At 36.8% G+C, this 15,890-nt stretch overlaps 1 pseudogene; it reads right to left on the bottom strand.

The window, feature by feature from the left end:
- The window catches only part of LOC139739787 (neuronal acetylcholine receptor subunit alpha-10-like), a 129,857-nt pseudogene that overhangs the window by 14,701 nt on the left and 99,266 nt on the right, over positions 1-15,890 (bottom strand).

Genomic DNA, 15,890 nt, shown 5'->3' with positions numbered 1-15,890 from the left:
AGTTAATGAAACAAACCTAGTTCGGTAATATGTTATAAGATTTCAATAAAAATAATTTCAATTTATTCTTGAAAGAATTCAAAGTTCGTACTGTTACAATATCATTAGGAAGTGAGTTCCAAAACTTTGGCCCATCATAAATAAAGGTGTTCTGAGCCAGAAGAGTTCTGAAAAAGGGCAAATGAAACTCATTCGAACGCCTTGTTGGGTAATTGTGGACGGACTGATTTCTTGGAAACATTGTTTCAAATATATTTGGAAGATTTTTTTTATCATAATTAAACATAAATTGTCCTAGGTTATACAGATACAAATCCTTGATTTTCAATATTTTGTTTTCAAAAAATAACGGGTCAGTATGAGACAGAAATGCAGTATGACATATAATACGGAGTGACTTCTTTTGTAATAAAAGTAATTTATCTAAGAATGTTTGATATGTGTTTCCCCAAGCAAGAATACCATAATTTAAGTATGGCAATATGAGAGATGAATATAATGTAATAAGGGACGACAAAGGAAGACAAAATTTAACCTTGTTGATTATACCAATATTTCGTGAAATAATTTTACATATACTATCAATATGGAATTTCCATGAAAGCTTATTATCAACTGTTATTCCCAGGAATTTAATATGGGAAACAATTTCCAGTGGAGTCCCATCAAAAACAATGTCAACAGGTGGTTTCTCTATACAGTTGCTAAAAAACATATATTTTGTTTTTTGAAGATTGAGAGATAATTTATTTGCCTTTATCCATTCGGCGACATTTTCTAATTCAGAGTTTATTGTATTTACAAGAGTAAGAGGATTATTGTGCGAAAAAAATAAATTTGAGTCATCCGCAAAGAGAATAAAGGAAAGAACATCTGATGACCTACAAAAATCATTTATATAAACAAGAAACAAAAGCGGACCTAATAAACTTCCCTGTGGGACCCCACATTTGATATTCAACATTTGTGAATTATACCCATTCAAAGAGACATATTGCTTCCTGTTCATGAGGTAGCTCCTGAACCACTCCAAGGCCTTCCCACGCACTCCATAATGATGTAATTTATCAAGTAAAATATCATGATTAATGGTGTCGAAGGCCTTGGAGAAGTCCAGGAACAAACCTATTAGATGCGAAGATCTGTCAATAGCGTGTGCCACTTTTTCTACAAAAGTTAATAATGCATGTGTTGTGCTGTGTTTTTCTCTAAATCCGAACTGAGAATTTGAAAGTATATGATTGAATTTAAAAAAAGTAATAGTTCTTTTATGAACGATTTTTTCAAGAATTTTGGACAATGTACATAGCAAAGAAATCGGTCGGTAATTATTAACATCTAATTTGTCGCCTTTTTTAAACAAAGGAATAACTTTTGCTATTTTCATGCTCTCAGGGACAATGCCATTGGTAAGAGATAAATTGAATATGTGAGCTAAAGGATCCGCAATTGAAGATATTACCCCCTTCAAAAGAAAATTACTGATGTCATCATGTCCAGCGCTTTTTTTAGAACTAAAATCTGAAACAATATTGATTATCTCCTGCTTATATGTTGGACTAAGAAACATTGAACTAGAATTTGGTGGACCTAAAAATTCTGTAAAATGTTTCGTTGAATGGGGTATATTGCTTGCAAGGTTTTCCCCGATTAAAGAAAAATGATTATTCAAAATATTACAAATCTGATGAGAATCTTCAATGATTTCATCTTCAAACCTAATTTTAGTAATATTACATTTGTCATTTGATATATTCATTGCTTGCTTTAAAACCTTCCATGTGTTTTGCATATCATGCCTATACAAATATAACTGCTTGGTATAATATTTTCTCTTTTCTATACGTATAATTTTCGTCAACGTATTTTTATAACTAGTATATTTAAGTTTCAATTGCTCAGTAGGTTTCATTTTAAATTTATAATATAAATTATTCTTTCTGTTTATTGAACGTAAAAGTGATTTAGAGATCCATGGGAGCCTAGGTATTTTTTTATAATCAGATTGTTTTTGTCTACGTTTTGGAATATGGATATCCAAGAGTCGAAGAAACTTCTGCATAAAATATTCAAAAGACAAATTTACATCATTTGTATCAAAGATACAAGACCAGTCTGTCATGTCTAAACTAGCACCTAGACTGGCTATGTTTTCATGAGTGATTCTTCGTCTCAATAAACAACCATATTTATTATCAATACTATCATTTAAAGAGAAACTAGTAGAGATGGGGAAATGGTCTGTTATGTCTGAAAGTAGTATAAGGGAATCGGGAGGAGGAAGAATATTACAAAAAATATTATCAATAAGGGTGGCAGATTCATTAACTATTCGTGTGGGCTTAGATATCAAAGGCAAAAAAGAAGCAGACAAAAAATATTTCCAAAAAATCTTGTGACATATTATTTTGTTTTAATAAGTCTATATTAAAATCTCCCATTATGAAACAAATTTGTGAATAAAAATTGGGTTCTTCACCAAATCCGAAAAATAATCTAAAAATGATTTAGTGTTTGTATTAGGAGGTCTATATACTACACCTATGATAATATTCTTACTGCCAGGAACAGATATTTCAATAAAAAGAGATTCAATCGAATCAGTCATGCTGTTAAGCTCATCACGAACTACATAATCATACATTTGTGAAACGTATAACGCAACGCCCCCACCCACCCTATGTTGCCTGTTGTTAACGACAAAATCATATCCGTCGAGAGCGTATGGAAGACTTGAATCCTGGGAAAGCCAGGTTTCGGTCAAACCTATCACTGAGAATTTTTGCCTGATGGGTTTATTCAAAAACAACTGCAATTCTTCAAAATGTTTATTAATACTTCTAATGTTGAAATGTATAAGAGAAAAGGTGGTATCATCATACTCCTTAACAACATTATTAAACTGGTTGAGAGTGAGATATTCAGAAGATGGACTTTGTAACTGGTTTTCTACGTCAAAATCATATTCAAATTCTTGCGACAATGAATTAAAACTATCTGAAACATGATTATCAAAGAAAGTATCATTTTGAGTGACATTTGCTTCACATTCTGCCAAAGAAGGCCCGGTCGTATCAAAAAAGTCATCATCGTTAATTGAATTGAATGCTGTGTCTATTGTATTGTGGATCAAAGGGTGAACGTGATGTTCGTTGCTTGTGTCCACGAAGGCACCTGTAGAGGGCAGTACTGATGAGTTTGACATCTTAAATGTCTGTGATGTGCGAAACTAAAGAGAGAGAGAGAAAAAAAATGCTGTGTCTACTGGGAACCAGAGTCAACGTATACTAGAGTCAACGTATACAAAACAAACTATGCAAGTATGTCAGGACATTTTCGGCAAGTGACATGAAAGGTGGCTCCAGATGGCCTGTGGGTACCAAGGAAATTACACAATGATAATAATTATAAAAAGAATAGAAGTGAGGAATTGACATAAGTTCCGGAAAAAAAGAGTTGCTTGGCAACCTCACACAGTGGTTTAAATTCGTTGGTAACACTCTCTTGTGTGATTTAGATAATCGTAAGCATCTTGGAAAGAGAACAAATTATTCACTGTGGTTACAAAACTTCGGCATTCTGCATTCCGAATGCCCATGTATGGACATAAGGCTAAAATAACATTTCTAAAACTACCAGTTGTTAACATTCATGTTGGAGGACGATGACTGGGGAGAATATCGTTGTGTACGCTGATTAGAGAGAGTACGAGTGCATCTGAATGAGGACTGTTACATAAGTGGCGTGAGCACAAATAATAGTGAAGTGAGCACAAATAATAGTGAAGTGAGCACAAATAATTATTTCGCTATATTACAATGTGACAGTGTAAAAAGACACCAACCTTCCTTTGACCATTTATCTTGACAGTGACGATGTGTATAGATCGACAGCAAATGCGACCGGAATGAATGTAGGCCCTACCACTGATATATGTAGCCTATTCTTTATTCAAGAACACAATAGCACATGGATATTGTAATTTTACATATATTGCATATAGCTATATATATATATATATATATATACAATATTATAATGTAAATCAACTTATGTATTATGTATTGGTCAGTCTAAACATTGGCGTGTAGAAACATCTTTATCAGACAGGCAATTAGAGTGAGTGTGTGTATGTGTGTATGTGTGCGTGTGTGAGAGCGAGTGACTGTGTTAACGTATGTGCGTCTGTAAGTATTTAAGTCTGTGTTTGGATTTGAGGTTATGAATGTGCGATTTGGATGACGTATTTGTGGAACCAATTAGTGCAGATTGAATGGTGTCTCCGCAGGTTGCGCTCTAGAGGTTTGTTTGGGTTGTTTGGTTTTTTGAAGGCAAAGGGGGGGGGGGGTAGAGTATGGGGTGTCGAATACTGTTTAGCCCGGATATATAGTGGAAAGGTATCACCGCGAGAAGTCACGAATGCTCTCTACACGTGACTTGAATCCAATCAAGCGCTGTGGTAATTTTCTAACATTTCCCTCCGCGTCTCCATTCTCCCCCGCAGCGAGAAATAGGATAGCCCGAAAGGGACGAAAATTGCACACTGGAGTAGTCACTAAATCGCCCCTGCTCGTCTTGCAGACTGCGCGTGCGCGGCAGAGAAAGACAGCGAAAACAACAACAACAACAAAGAAATCAGCTTCAGATTGCGCTCCAGCCGATCGCCCCTTCACTATCGAGAGAGAGAGAAAAAAACGATCGACGAGGAAACGAAAAATCGATAGAGAGATAGAGAGAAAAAAAAAACGTTCAAAGAATTTGATTATAGTTAACGCAAATGGCAGGGAACCGTCGAAACCGGATACTGTTTACTGTAAAGACTATCACGTTCTGATAAAGGAGGAAACGAACCAGGAAACAAATACCACGGAATCTCGAGTTACACGAGGACATACAAATTATTTAATCCCAGCGACGAATGTTTGCGTTAACATTCGCCCGACATAATGTTGCTTCATTCCACTAACTGTCCATGCGACGCATGCTAATCAGGTGTGTGTCTTGCAGTAGCAGGACTGTAACGGCTGTTGGTGGCGCTGTTGCGTTTTGAAACACGGATGATACTGCATTACGAGTATCCTTTAATGATGTCATCTTCAATGGTTTAACACGAACACGCTCAACTCTGAAAAAGCGAATGGCTTCTCATGTAATTGAACAGATACATAGTAAGGGTTTTATTGCTGTAATATGGTCAGATTATGAATTAAGATGAGCTTACTTGTCATTGCTTACGTGTGTGTATGTGTGTGTGTGTGTGTGTGTGTGTGTGTGTGTGTGTGTGTGTGTTGGACAAACTTATAACCGATGTAACGTTGAATGGAGGACTTAGCGTTATGAAATCTTTAAGTGTCTAAGTAGCCACCGCTGGATGAGAAAACTACAACAGAATTCAACGTATTTTTTTTCAATATTTTTATAGCAAAATGAAAGAGCGCTTGACCTATCTCTTTCAGAAAGCAGGGGGAACAATATTACTTATAACATGGTTGTGTTAATAAGAAGTCAAGGGAATGTGTACTTTTCAGAAAATGACATTTTATAGAATTCCTTGTATATTTTCTTAATTTTCCACACGCAATGGTGATCATTTTTGTGTTTCACTCGTACTTTGTGCAGACGATCAATGAGCATCAGTCTTCATTATGTATATAGAACATAACCTGCTCTGTATCATCTTATTGCGCCAACGTATGCAAAGAACAAAATAACCCACGATGCCTTTAATCTGGAAGTCCCTTTGGAATCCCGCTCCCTGTGCATTACCATCATGCCTTTTTACCTCTTCATATCATACGTAACGCCTTCCTGCTCACAAGGTGCGAAGGTGTTGAGATGCACCTCATATCTTTTATCACCTTCCTCTTTTTTTAAATAGTAGAATCTGGGGAGTAATAATACTTCTGCGCATATTTAAAAGGAGAATCACTCTTAGAAAAAAAAAGGGGGGAGATGAGAAAGAGAGCTTGAAGACAGCTATGCTAAATTTATAGTGAGTGGTACATAGCTCCTCGGGCGGTATTACACGAAAAATCTTTGCGCTATATGAAACAGAATTAAACAGTTCTTGCTACTAATAAAGATGCATCATAAGTACTTTTTCCAGATCTACTGTAATGTTCAATGATCATTTCTGGCAGGATGTATATTCATGATGATGTAAAACATAAATCCTATCAAACATATTCAAAATACTACCACAATGCCAGCAAATGGGCTCGCTACTTTACTTTTAATCTAAAGTTTTCTTTTTCCTTAATGGCAGCTGACATTTTGCATTCTTATGAAGCATTAGGCTTTCCTTCTTTTTTATTTGCGGGGGCGATATTACGGGCAAATAAATCGTGCTGGACAAAATAATAACATCTCCCAACATTGCTAACATACGTCTATCAACGTTAGCAGTTTAGCAGTGAGAGAGCTGTATTTGCCTCTGGCTTGTAAATTGCCATGGTAATAAGAAGTTTTTATCAGCCGCATACTCTCCGATTTTCACAGACAAATCCTCAATTTTATCCTTTTTTAAATACACTTACTGAAAACATGAAAAATACTACTTCAGCTGAATTTTCTTGGGAGCTTTAACTTCTTTTTCTTTTCAGACGTTATGGTTACCGCTGAATTTGATGAATCGCATACGAAGCAATCCCTGCATTTCATCAAACCACGCGTATACAACCTATTTTTTTTTTTCAGGCTGAGATCTTATTTTGCGGAGGGAGAAAAGACAACTAAAATAATAACAAAATATTTTTACATGTACATTACAACATTCCTCCTTATGCAGAATAATTGACGATATCGTTTTTGTTTTGAGAGCTGAAGTTGTTGACGTGATAAGCAAATATATGACTGCTTTCAACTGTGGGAAGATAAACATGTTCATTTTATCACATCGAAAATATGTTCGTAAGGTTGTTATGAGACCGTAAAACGGCACCTTCTTACGAATTCTCAACACCTACACTTTACTCCTGTCTTGGTTCCTGGGTATTTTTTTTTCTCTCTCCTTTTTTCACCCTGACATGATGACCTGTGTCATATTCACTTCTCGGTTGCATTCTTTGCGAGCTGCCGCTGGCTAGTCAGCTAAATCCGCAAGAAGGCCCCGACAAGCTGGGAGGCACCCTTCGCTGGAATAGGTATAGAGAGAAAGAAAACCACCGTAGAGTCTTGTCTGTCTTTAAAGGCCTCGCTGTCTAAACATAGACGGCATAGTCTGTAAACCATCGTGTCTCGAATTGTTTCTTTTAAAGTTAGATAGATGTCTTTGCAATACGTCGTTAAGCCACTTCATTGGCTTCTAGTAAATATCAAGACTACGTTCAAGACGCTTTTACATGTCTATAAATCCACTCAAGATGAAGTACTATTATTTAAACTAAAGCATGATTTTATAAACCTTGTTTGAAATTAGGTTTTTAATGATTTGAGTAAAATTAGACAAACAGAGGTGTGATTCACCTCTGAACCAAAATACGAAAGTTATACAATTTCAAAAACCCGTCACGTGTTCACAAATCAGAGATAACAGTTCTGTACACTCAAATTGGCAAACGCTCACAGTCTCTTAAGAATCTCTCACTAAACCATATTCACATCTTCTTTAGATGTCTTGTTTTAACTTCAACTATCATATTGATAAGAAGTATCCTTCGCACTAAACTATTGAAGTCGTCTAATAGCCCAGCAAAGATGGCTTTTTATGGCGAGAGAAATTGCTGCTTAATTATCTACGCCATAATATTCTCTATATGATATGATATGATATGATATGATATGATATGATATGATATGATATGATATGATATGATATGATATGATGTGATATGATATGGTATGATATGATTGATGATATGATATGATATGATATGAAATGATATGATATGTTATGATATGCTATATGTGTGATATGATAGCCTATAGTATATTCCTGTTGGAAAGAACACACTGTCCTACATTGTTAAATTCGAGTGTTATGATAATGGGAACACATTGTGAATTATCAGTTCACAGTGTGAAACAGAGCATTACTACGTGAACACACTGTGAAAACTCACATCACAGTGTGACATCATCTTCACACTGTTCAATTCGAGCGTTTTCACATAGCCGACTACGTGATCATAATTATTGCGAACACACTGTGAGACACTGTGTTCTTTCAGGAGGGTTAATTGTATTATGTTATACTGTATATTGTATTATTGCATGATATTCAATATTCTCTTTATTTTATAGTAAATATTCTAACATATTCTAAATTATATCTATGTGTAAGCACTGAAGGAGGGAGTTGCGGGGTGATGACGTCATCATTGCCAATTCAAATTTTCGCGTATAAGTTGAAAACATGTGAAAGTCTGAAATTCAGTGATTTTCTAACCTCATGCCTGATTTCTGAAGGCACACCTGTCATCCTGTTTTTGTCTCATTTTTACTCTCCTCATTTATGTCAATTTGAAAGTCGCTTTGAATTGAAATTCAGACTGGGCTAATTCCCCCGTAGATCCGGATGTAAAAGCGAGTGATCACAAATTTAAGGCATAAGAGCAGTCAAGAAATAGATCAACCTTCCCTCCTCTTTAACACCGTGCACTCCCGTTATAACGAAGTCCTCGGGACGGGCGTTTTTCTTTCGTTATGTCGAAATTTCGATATGCCTGAACAGATAAGTTTTTAAAGATAATTATGTAAATGATAGTTTTGCGACATGAATTCTGACTTCGTTCTAACGAGAATTTCGTTATAACCGTGCTCGTTATGATGGTATAGTGCACTGTATTTACACTTGCACTAGACGAGTAAAGAAACTGCTGAAAAAGCAGCTTTTTACTACTACTATTACTACAACAACTGCTGCTGCTGCTACTATACTACTACGTCTAAGATTGGTAATAATCATAGTAATAACAACGAGGATAATGTTCACAACGACGTCATAGTTCGAGCAACTCCGAGCACTGGACACATAAGGCACTAGATTGTGATACATACACTTCCATCCTGAGAAAATTAAGGATTGCGTCTGCAAGGGAGTACAGAGTCAGCATTATGAAATGTTCTGCTCATACCAGTATTTTTTCTCACAATAACACTCGAGGAACATGCTTGCACATCTCGTATCATTTACTTTCCTTCTCAAATAGTTTTGTTTTTCTTAATCATGTAGTTATTAGTTAAACCACTTAACAATTCAAATAATTATAAAATGAGACAGAAAGCTGCGAGATGCAGAGGGGAAAAACCGATGGCATATGCAGAAATAGAAAAGAGACCAAGGAAAATGAATTGAGAATGCTGTGAGAATCTTAGAGGCCATTGATCCTTATTATGGATTAGATATTGAAGCTGATGGCTACCAGCCTTCACACGCATTCGAAATAGGCAGTTAAGTCATTGCTTACTACCGGAAACCGGTTTTTGCCATATTGTGTCGGAGCCATTTGAAATCACGATTTTATATTTCGAAGGTAAAGGGTTAAGTCATATGTAGCTATCATGCTTTCCTCGTTGGCGGACACATGTGCTGGTTAGCTCTCTTATACGCAATCAATTACCCTTGATATCATAGGCACACACGAACACACACATATAAATGCGCACACACATACGCACACATACATACACACACACACACACACACACACACACACACACGCTCACACATACACATGCGCCGTACTCGCAAGGAAAACACAAGAAAGTACATACTGAATATGACAATTGGACACGAAGGTTTCCCCAATGGAATCAGACATGCAGTATTGCTCAAGAGACTAACGACAGTTACAACGATCACACGGCATTACGACGTGTCCACCTCACAAGTCATGCAGATTTGAAGTGATAAAAGGTGTTTGTGATACTATTCTCGTGAGGACGTATGGGGCATTTACGTGGTATACCTCCCTCAATATTCCTTCTGCGTTGCGGGTACCAAAGAAAGCCTGTTGGATACGAGGAAATATATAGGGCTTGGCTGATCCTATTCATCACTCAAATCCTTTAATGGTGACATCTCGAATACCAAGTGATCCATAAATTTGATGGCGCTCTATCCATCTAATTCATCACGGCAAAATTACTATGCAAGCTCGCGGAGCTATACAGCTAACCGGGTAAACGGGGTGATTTTACCCCCGTTTCTCCTCCCCCATTTTTTTTTTTCTTTCTGGCATCTTTGCCATAGCAACCCAACCCGAAAACAGCTCATGATCAATCTCTATATCTTGTAAAGTGTATGGGCGCCGAGAGAACTTGGAGATGAATTGAGACAATTCTATTTCGTTGTCGTTGGGATTTTTGTCTACTTTGCGAGAAGACGGCGTATATGATTCCAGCCACCTTCGCGGTACTGAAAAAGAAGGGGCCCATATCGGGCCCACTCTTGGTACTCATTGCTGCTATTGTGTCTCTTTGTCCCGGAAGCGGGAAACGATTGGTGGAAATCACTGTTGTATGCAGGTGAAATCACGAGTATCAATCTATTGCGCACCATTCCTCCTCATTGCCATACTCTCTTCTCAATTTAGCACCATTCCGTTTCGCACGCTCGCTGATTGATAGGGGTGATCTTCCTACGTCATGCACCATAACCTCCTGGAAACGAGACAAGTCAAGGTGACGGGAGTTCCGTCTCGTTAGAGCTCAAACGAAGAATAAACGCGATCATTTCATGAGGATGGCGAGACATACTTCCGCATATTTTTCTTTCCCCGATTGGATCTAAATAATAAATGTTCGTAGAAAGAAGTATTGTTGATAGTTTGTTGTTTTAGACATTAAGGGAATAAAAAAAAAATCTAAAGGGCAAGTAGGTCTTGAATCATCGGTTGTTTGGATTATACCATTGCTAGATGAGGCTATTGTCAATAATCGGGAATATAGAGCATCAGATGTATTTTACCGAAAGCAATAACGATTGGGACAGTAATAATCACCGTGAAAACTTTATTCTATAATCAAAATTATAGCGACGATTGTACCATTGTCAATTATAGGTTTCCCCGGCCAATATCGCACTTTTGTCAGTCCATTTGATAAAAGGTTCATTCAATTTAGCGAAAATCCTCGTCACTGCACATTCTGTCATTCAAAATTGCAAGTGGGTCGTTCAATTTAGCATTTCGATCAATGAAATTTGCACATGTGCTATTCGAATTCGTAAAACAAGCATTCAAATTGGCACGTGCTCTTCAGTCATTCAAACTAGCCAACACTGGCCGAAAGGGGTACTTCAGTCATTCAATTTCGCGTATGGGCAGTCAAATTCCTAACATGTTCATTCAAATTAACGTCATGTTATTTCTTTCCTGAAAAAGTGATACAATTTAAACGCGTATGTCTATGTGACTTTTTGTTTCATCCACGCTCTGTTAAGCAGTAAAAGTATCATATTTTTTACCATATATAACTCTAGTTTTGTTGTTCTGTAACGCCCCTTTTCTTTCATATATACATGTCATTTCAGGCCTACATGTACCAATACTACGGATTAACTTCATCTTCTTACAGTCATGACAGCACAAGTTAGATACAGACGTATTTCTCAAGAAGACAGAAAAAGAACTATAGAAACATTGATGATCATAACCTTGACTTCCTAGAAATGGCCGACACACTCGGAATAAAGCACTCAACGGCCAGATAAGTTGTGGCCACATGATGCACTATATCTTCGGACTGGAAGAATCACTAAGCACATTGAAGAAAAAAAAAAACTGTTGCCAAAATCTCTAAAATAAGTACGAAAATATGAAATGTAATGACGCCTGCAAAACAATAACTATATTAAAAAAAAACTAAAGAAAGAACCAAAGCATAAACATGCGTGCTAAATTGACTGCAAAATAAGTTAAATTGGATGCCCAAAATGAATTTGAATGAACGAGTGCCGCATGTCCGTCATCACGTGACTATATCATTCTAAATTGAATGAACGAATAACTACTTGGTGCTTGTTTTACGAATTTCAATTGAAAAAGTGTTAATTAGAATGAGGCTAAAGGTAATTTGAATGCTCCAAAATGAATTTGAATGCAGAGATCATAAAAATTGAACTACCGAACATGTCATCTACGCTAAATTTTGCTAAATTGAATGCAGCAATTAGGAATTGGACTGACAAAAGTGCGAAATTGGCCGGGAAAACCTATATTAGAACTTGACAGTTAAAATGGTGATGGTATAAATTATGACATGAAAGGCAATGTGATATTTGAAATAATAATTTATCCAGGGTAGCCTCTTCAGTGTTAGCACTGATCTTTCAGGGGCCCTGTTAATGATTATTACCCCAGCATCGTCAGGCACCATTTTTTTTTTTTCACCTGGGTCGAGAGAAATATCTTTACTCTAGACAAAGGTTATATCTTAACATTGAAATATAAGGCCTTTAAAAGGGTTTTGTCAATCAGCTGACCCATACTTCGGCATCCGTCAGAAGGAGGATTTCATGTTCGATAATTTCAGTCATAGACGAGTGTCACCGGGCTTTGATAATCAATCTTTCATGATTTAATGGTTGATATTCATGATGATGATGAAGATGACGACGACAACGATAATGATTATGATTAATATCATTATCATTACTATTATTCTTGTGTGTGTGTGTGTGTGCGTGTGTGTGTGTGTGTGTGTGTGTGTGTGTGTGTTTGCGAAAGGTGGGGTGCTTTTAAATTGCTTATGGTAATTGGTTGGAATATTGGTCAGACGATCATCCGATTCCGGATTAGTACATTATAGGAAGAGGACTTTGACTATCTAAACTCAAAGTGTTTAGATTATCGTTGTAATCGTGGTCTGCCTGATGGTGTTCAATCACAAAGAGTTTGCGGTGATGAAGAGGTAAACGAGTATTCGAAGGTATCCTGAAAAGCAAAGCTGGCATCGGTGCATGTCAGTTTGGTGGGAATAATCTATAGGCGTCTGGGGTATGATGTGATTCAAATAGTGTTCAAATTGACATCAATGCTGCTTCATAAGGCCAAAGAGACGAGTTTCAGAGAATCGGCGTGATCGGTGTTAAAGCAGTACTCCGGCAAAGCAACAGCCATAGAGTCTTGCCCAGCTGCGACCATCTCGGTACTCTCACTGTGTATAATTGAATCCAACCGAATACCATAATACCGTAATTCGTCATTATTGTCCACCATAATATAGCGCACATTCTCCCGGGAGAGCTATAGCGCACACAATGAGCTGCTGGTATGCCACGCACGAAACAGACGACGAACCGCGTCATCGGGTTGGTGCAACAATCCCCCTCTGGTCGCGCGCCGACAACAATCACATCACCGATCATTATCGTCGAATTGCGCGATTGAGGAGCAGTGAAGACCATAAGATATTTCGCGCGATCGGAACATGATGGAGAGAGATGACAGGCCTTGGAGAAAATGTGAGCGCGAAGTCACCTCTGATATTTTGAAACAACTTCAAAAAAGTAAATCTTCTTTTCTTGGCAGATTGCTAATCTAACCCCTCGGAACAACAACAACAACGACAACAATAATAACGGCAACGAGAAACAATCAAAATAACCCATGAAGGGTTTTGTTTTGTTTTGTTTTGTTTTGCTTTGATGTTGTTGTTGTTGTTGTTGTTGTTTTTGGTTATATACAAAAATACAAGAAAGGCGTTTTGGTTTTGGTTTTATATACAAAGAATACACGGAATGCGTTTTGATAGACTCATCGATTACCGTCAATCCTGAGCTATGTGAGAATGTCAAGAATTCTTCGACTTTATACGAGTCTCCATGCTGGTCCATCATGAGCGTTTATCAAAATTCCTCATCGACAGGCAGTACTATTCTCCTGCTGTATATTACGCAGTAATGTCGAGGTGAAAATATCAAATGATGGTGTTGAAAGACACTTGTAAACAAGCAGTTTATACTCGAGTTTGCGCGGTTGATTTCGATGTCAGATTGCGAGCTATGCGTGGGTAAAGATATCATAGCCGCTTTGAGACCGACGAAGATTCAAATTTTACTGCCGAAACCCTCAAAATATCAACTGCATGAGTATTTCCTGAGAGAGTTTTAATTGGTGAATCGTTTGATTGATGCAATATTATTGTTTGAATATGCTTATTGAAATTAGACATCATCGCGACCAGAAACCAACTGGCAACATCTCTGACAGCAAAGCATGGCATACCTGCATTAACACGGCATTGAGGTCCGTTGTAAAGGTCTGCTTATCGTAATGTTTGTCACATTTTGCAAATAATCTCTTCCCACCTTACTAAATCGCCATAGTGTTCTCGTAATCAGAAGTTGACCAGTGATGCGTGTATTTACAAATTACTATTTGAACTATTAATTTTTGAGACTAATTTAGTCGCATCTTTTCTTTTACTTTGTTTAATTGTACACTTACAGGATAACAGTCTATGTCACGTCTAAAGCGTCGTTCTTAAGACCATATAATGATATATATATATATATGTATATATATAATATGATAAAGTCCAGTCATATGATGATAATATAAAGTTCAGAAAAACACGACGATAATATGTTTTGTCGCTCGAAAAGAATATGTCATCATTCTGCCGTGGAAGTTAGCAAAAGAAGAAAAAAGAAAAAATATGACGAAACGTGATCAAAACGTGAAGGATGGTTTCACTGGAGAATGAGAAAGCCAATAATAATTGTCCACCATCATAAAATCAACACTTTTTGCAAAAAAGCAACGAGCGTGCAGAGTAATCACATGCACTTGGCAACGTCCCTTGCTTTCGTGACAACATAATGACGTAAAATAAATTTCATGAAAGTTGTTACAGACTAATGATTGATTGGCCAAATACAGAGAGAAATAAATGTTTTGCGCAAACATTCAGGTTGGTTGCATGTGTTCAGACCTGGAGCAGACATCTTTACGTCTCGTCGCAAAATAACAGCATAATATTCGCGGCAATATTGCGAAATTACGACATAACGGGAAGAGTTAATTGAGCCGGAAGTCACTCCCGCCCCTTAGATTTGTATTTAGTGAATGCAGTTAATTTGTTTAGGACACAGCAAGTTCAGTGAGAGAAAAAAGAAAGAGAGAGAAGGAGAGAGAGAGAGAGAGAGAGAGATAAAAAAATTCTATCATACGTCTTGTTCGACGTTTCTAGACGGGAACTCTCAACAAAAGGAAGAAAATGCCAACTGATATCATAAATATTACATAATTATATTCTCATATATATATATATATATACATATATATTTATATATATTTATGTTTATATACATATTGATGTATGTGAATATAAATATGTGTGTGTGCGGGTGTGTGTGGTGTGTGTTTGTGTATCTATGTCTGTTATGAAATACGTTCATGTAAGTAACTGTTTAATCAGAAAAGCTACTGAAAATGTGATATATTATGAAGAAATAAAAATGTCAAAAATACACCAAAAAATACATGAAAATACGTTGCGAGATGAATATACGATGACCGGGAAAGCTTAAAGTAAAAATGAATCGAAAAATCGAAATTCCCCGTGAAGATGACAGTGATATATTTAAATGGGGGCAAACTTACTTGTTGTATAGCACCACGTCGGGCATCCAGACCGAATTCGATGTTATCTTGAGGTCTGTGATGTTCCCATAATCATCTGGGTTCCACATCATAAACTCATCACGCCAGTTCTGGAAGGAGTTGGGAAAAGAAAAGAGGGGAGGAGTCATTTTTCTTTTTTAAACTTGAATTCATCATCACGGAAAAACAAAATACATTGAGCTGATTTCACCATCATGCTTCAAAATTTGACATGGGATTAAAATAACAGTCAAAATTAGGTTAACAAAAATGTAGAGGCTTTATTGTACACTGACAAACAATCCTACATCTCATACTCGCAAAACGCTCATTCACATTAAG

This window comes from Diadema antillarum, unplaced genomic scaffold (genome assembly GCF_040938485.1).
Source record: "Diadema antillarum isolate AM-2024a unplaced genomic scaffold, OU_Dant_1.0 seq00000819_RagTag, whole genome shotgun sequence".
Classification (NCBI taxonomy): Eukaryota; Metazoa; Echinodermata; class Echinoidea; order Diadematoida; family Diadematidae; genus Diadema; species Diadema antillarum.
Note: the sequence above shows the minus strand (reverse complement) of the source record. Positions and strands in the feature narration are given on the sequence as shown.